Genomic DNA, 6000 nt, shown 5'->3' with positions numbered 1-6000 from the left:
TTTCAAACCCGCGGCAACTTGTGGGTACTACTAACTAGTTATATATACTAAAAGCCAGTTGAATCCGGCACTGTTCAGCAATAGTAAAAGGGCGGAAATGCTCCTGATTTTTCGTTTGCTTAGCCATTTTGCTGCTGGTTTGCACAGTTAAACATCTATTATGCCTCTGATTGCCATGTGTTGATCATCCTTTGTCTATCATCTGTGGGTCTTTGTAATTTTTTATATTTTTTTTGTGCCACAAACCATGTGCTGGGTTTAACATCTGATAACTTTAATGTTCATTAACAGTAAAATGTCAGAAATGACCTTCATTTTTGCTTACTTTCCTTTTTTGTTGCCTCATTTAATGCCCTCCGTTTGTTTACTCATCCCCACTCTTTCCCATTTTAACTACAATAGAATGGCTGATTTACCCTTGATGTGCACCCGTTGCCCTGCTGTGGACACGTTCACTCTCGTTTCTTCTTCTTTTCGCTTATCTTTCTTTTTTGCACAGTAAAAGCAGCCTTTCTCTCCACCTGTCGGTCATCCCATTTCTCCCTCCTTTCCCCCATGTTGCTTTTTTTTTTCTTTTTTTTTTTTGCACTGTAAAACCACGCCTTCTGTCCACCTGTTAATCATCGATGCATTTTGTTTCCATATTTCCTTTGCTTTTCACTTTACTCTTTCGCATATCTCTTTCTTCCTTTTTTTCTTTGCTTTTTTTTTTACCTCTGTATTTTTCTTGGTCAGGATTCTCAGCCTCAGTTGTGCTCTAACCTACCTTCATTTTTCTTGCAAAAGGTAACTTCCGTCGCTCATCTCCTGATGGTATGGGTGTTTAAATTATTATTATTATTATTTTTTTGTGATTTTGTATTTGCAGCTACGTTTTAATTTTGGTTTTCTGGAATCTTGCGTTTTCTGCTTTTCTGATCTCCATTTTTCTGCCTGTTCTTCGCTTATCATTCCAAGAAATTTTGAAGTCCTATAAAATATAGTGTTTTGTGCTGTTTAGTTGAGAGTGAGTGATTATCTTCTTTCAATGTTGTGTGCTTAGGAGTCTTAATTTTAATTTGTGATACCTCTTTGGTTTAAATTTTGTTGTTGTGAATGGTTATTTAGATTTGGGGTTTTTCTTTGCAGGGATGAATTTTTTGCTTATTGATTGTTACTTGCTATCATTGCTTAATTCATGTCTTCTTTTTTTCAAATTTTATTTGCTTCTGTTAATATGAAGATGTATAAATTTAAAGAGTGATTCTTTAACAATGATTGCAGTACATGTGAGTTGGTGTTGCTATACTGGACTAGAAAAACACGTAATTTTATGTGGGGGGATTGCTTTTGTTTAATTTTTTCTATTTTTTGGGTGTTGTTTTCAGTGGTTTAATTATAACAGCTAGAAGAGCAAGATGAGTATTTTTGGTTTGCTTAGAAAGAAGTCGGATGATGCAAATGTAGTTCGATTATATTTATAATTAGGGATAGTAGATTGTATGATTTAGTGTGTTGTGTTGTTCACTGTAAACTAATTTTCAATCTGTGCCGGTATGATTTAGTTGAGGTTAATGTAATTCATTGGATTACATTGTTTATATGTTGCCTATGTAGAATACATAAATTAAAACTTTTGCTTACTAAAATTTTGAAACCTTTGTGGCATAAACAATGTTGATGTTTTATCCCACCGTCTTACATTTTTTTAATACAATATTTCATACAATTTTCAAACCCGCGGCAACACGCGGGTACTACTAACTAGTGATCCTCTACATTTGGTTATAAAAAAATAAAAAAAATAAAAAAAAAAAAACTTCAGCAATAAATTGATTGATGGATTCCTGACCCTCCCAAGAACTTGGTCCTTATATGCTTCAGAAAGGGTCAGCCGGGCCCATTTTACTCATTGGGCCAAAAAATGTAGGCTTGAGTAAGACCAAGGCCGCTACTCCTCGAATCCTGGCTGGGCCAGTTTGGCCCAATTGCGGGCCGTTCATGTTCTATAGCTTGGGCTATGTAATTTCTTGTGGCCTTTCTAGATGGGGTTGGATTTGTTTATTTTGATTTCATATTATTTTGGACAAATCTTATTGGTCACAAAACTGTGCATCATGACCAATAATGCATAACCTGTGACTTGCTAACGAACCTTCACATCACAAACTTTTGCACAATTTTGGAACCGAAATGTCAGTGGTTCTCAGAGAAACAAGATTAAATTATAATCCTCAAGCCTTGCATTTCAAGAAAGTCAGTGGGGTTAATTAATTAATTATTTATTTATTTACAATTATTTTTATTTTTATTATATGCCATGCTTTTCTTCTTTTGTGGTTAAGACTAAAGAGGCAGGGATGGAGAATTTGAGATCTAATTTTCTCTGCTGCCCATTTCTTTAAGTAGAAAAATGTGTTTCTCCAAGGCATCTTTTGTCTCCCAAAGACAATCATTTCATGTGCAAGTGTGGATTATTTAACTCATAAATTCCACCAATTGAAAACTAAGAATATGATCAACTCCACTTTGGTTGGTCACTTGGGTTCGTCGTGAGTTGTGACTTTATCATATTGAATGGTTTTCAGTGCATCCAAAAGCACGCTAACGTGATAACATATATATTTATTATTGAGAAATGTTAGAGGATTCTTTTAAAGTGAGATTCTTAATGCATTATTCATCACTTTAGAGTTTAACGTAAATTTTTGTGCTAACATTATAAATACTATGAAAAAAATATAAGGCGGTAGAGACTAAGGAGTCTATGAAGATTTCAATTTTTGCAAGAGTCTCCTTAGTATTTCTCTTTATTAATAATACTTTAGAAGTGAGGCATATTATTTATAACACCTTATCAACTAGAATATTAAATCATGTGTCACTAGAAAGAAAATTTAAATTAATAAATGTTGAGTGACTCATCACCTCAACAGCTGAAAGAAGAAAGCTTGGTTACGTCAAAGATTAATAGTGAAAGAGTTTTATCTAAGAAGAAAGCTTGCTTACGTCAAAGATTAATAGTGAAAGAGTTTTATCTAAAATTAGAAAAAGAAAGAGAGTTTTAACGAAACACTCCTGGTAATGTTCATTTTTAACGAAAAATCATATTTTTACCTTTTCATGGTACTATTCACTACACATGTATTTGTCTTTTTTAATTAAAACTAAAGTTTTATTTTTCGATTTTTCGTTAATTTTCCTAAAAAATAATTGGTTTTAAAACTTTTTTATTCTTTTTTAAAAGATGGACAACTAGTGGCAAGTTATTGTTATAACTTATTTTTGAGTAATACTAAAGGTACTCTCTAAAAAGTGAAACTCTGCATGGATTCGCTACCACAACATATTTTTAGTATAATGTCTTATAATGTTGGCTGGCACGGAACTCTCTCAAGAGTAGAACTTTTCATAGACTCTCTACCACTTCATAGTTTAACATCAATTCTCATACTAATGTTATAAAATACTGTACAAAAAATATAAGGTATCAAAGAGTTCTACTATTACGAGAGTCTCATTAACACTTATCCTTCCGTTTTTTGTACTGAAAATTTTCTCAAAAGTGAACAATGAGTCATAATTACTAGATTTTATTTATATTTTAACTAATGTTTCTTTTGGTAATATTTAAGTAATTTTTTGTTCTACAATCTACTAATGGTTGTTGATTCTGGTGTTGCTTTTAGATTAGGACAACATTCTCCAATTTGTTTATTTAACCCTAATGACCTTTGCATTTGGATAATGCGTTGTATTTTCCACCAATAAACAGCCCAACAAATATGATATTCCCGTCAATGGGTCAAGGTATACCAACTTCTCAATATGCCATCAGATTTTTTATTATTCTTGTCTTTAGGCTATCTCAAATTTGAAAGACGAATATTACAGTAACTTGCAAGTTTTACCGTCTTCGTGCATTTATAAAATGTGAATTTGACTTTTAACTTTTAATTTTTGCGCATTAAAGAGATTAGATTAAATTTACAGTAAAATATAAATTTTTATATTCTAAAAATAGAGGAGGTCTCACTTTTGACTCTGAGTTATATCTAAAATATATCTTTGCATATTTGGTGGCGGACCGGATTGGTGGTGGATCATGTTGGAGAATAGTATCTCACTTGCATATGACAAAGTAATGTACAATTGATATAAAAAAAATTTATTACCACAGGCCTCGATGATATTAAGGTGAAAACTCTCACGTTGGAGCTAACGCAATTTTCACAAGTTCAGTCATCAAGGCCAATATAATTTTTCGAAGGCCCAGTGATTCAATTCCTTAAGCCATATGAAAACTTTTATATGTTCATTGTATATTATTTTGCCATATGAAAACTCTAATATATTAATTGTATATAACTTTGTCATATGCACAATGTGCTATCCTATTCTCCAAACAAATATTACCAAAGTCATATATAACGCCGAATTTTTCATTGCATTAGAAATAACTTTACTTTATCAATATGAGATTATTGTTCTCTACTGTACATAAGGAAACTGTTTTTGACACTCTAAAATTCTCATTTAGCACTTCTAACAAGTGCATTTTTCTTTTTAAATATAAAGATGCAAAATAAAAATTTTAGAGTGCCAATTACAACGTATGTGTAATGTTAAAGTCTAATTGAATCAGACCATCTTTGTTAGATGTCATACTGAAATGTCAATCATGCCCTTATGGACTATAGTGAAGGTTGCATTTGTATTGACACATATCACAATATGAAGGATATATACATTACCTTGGTAGCTGCCCTTCTTAGGAGTTTGTGTAATTAGGATACAAAGACAAGTTGATAACTTATCGTTTTTATAGTCGAGACACATGAGACAATATGTTAACCCAAACATTGGAGTCATTGTAGAATTTGTGTTCGTCGTAGGAATCTCCTGGCGGACGAGCACACAGCTCCCCTGGGAGAATGGCGTCGGTTGAGGGTATCTGTCGTACTTCTGCTTTCTTCTCGGGCTTGCTCGGGCAAGCCTTTGTCGGGCAGATCTTGGTCGGGCAAGACACACTTCGGGCAAGGCTCGTCGGGCAGTTCTGAAAGAGAAGGACATAGTTAATTTGAAAGGGTGCCTTTGTGGGGCCTTAGGTGTAGGCCTTAAGGCTCACAATCAAGATCAACTTTGTCGTGCTCAGGCGTGCCACTGCCATCTTCAGTATGGTAGATGTTGAATGGGTGTTAAGCTTTGATTGAATATGTATACGCCCGAGAAACTAAGTTAGATATAACAGGTGCCTTTGTGGGGCCTTAGGTATAGGCCTTGAGGCTTCCTGTCAAACTAAATCAGCGCTTGGATGTATCATATTTGGTCTTTTATGGTTGCCAGAGTCTTATCACTATTATACCTTTGATTATCTGAATCCAAGAGGTAGGACGAACCCAAATGAGTGCCTTTGTAGGGCCTTAGGTATAGGCCTTGAGGCTTCCCATCAGAGTTAATCCTTATACTCGGACCAACTAGACCGCAACATGAAATGAAGCTAAATAGATGCCTTCGTGGGGCCTTAGATGTAGGCCTTGAGGCTTTCTATCAGAATTCACTCCATGCTTAAGCCTTTTCTACGAATCAAGATATAATAGCAACAAAACGGAGAAATAGATTGATTACTTGCGCCCCAAGTAACTTCGGACTTCTCGCTTATCAAGGATTGTCGTGGATGGGTTGAGTCCACATAGAGTTCTTTTTTTATGCCTTGAGGCCAAGGACTTTTAAACTGATCTTGAAATTACATGCCCGCGGGCTTAAGACTCAGATCTGATTTGAACTCTGACGCGATTCAGATCGGATTCAAGTGCTGAAGACTCATTTTCATTATGACTTTGCTAGAAATAACTTGTATATAATTGGGAATATATAACATGTTATTGTGCTTTTAAAAGAAAGAAAAGACAAAGACAGAGCAAAGATAGTCGGGTAAGTTTGAACCTTATCGGCCAAGGCTGAACTTCTTACAAAATCTATCTTTGTGGCTCTGTCAGAGGTCTGAAGGCTTTTAGAGGG

General features: G+C 34.4%; 1 long non-coding RNA gene across 1 annotated transcript; it reads left to right on the top strand.

The window, feature by feature from the left end:
• Positions 1-645: 645 nt before the first annotated feature.
• Positions 646-1580, top strand: LOC139198373 (uncharacterized). The gene is made up of 2 exons (XR_011583822.1): positions 646-786; positions 1368-1580. It is a non-coding gene; the product is annotated as an uncharacterized lncRNA (long non-coding RNA).
• Positions 1581-6000: the final 4420 nt, after the last annotated feature.

Source organism: Malus domestica, chromosome 08, assembly GCF_042453785.1.
Source record: "Malus domestica chromosome 08, GDT2T_hap1".
NCBI classification, from domain to species: domain Eukaryota; kingdom Viridiplantae; phylum Streptophyta; class Magnoliopsida; order Rosales; family Rosaceae; genus Malus; species Malus domestica.
Note: the sequence above shows the minus strand (reverse complement) of the source record. Positions and strands in the feature narration are given on the sequence as shown.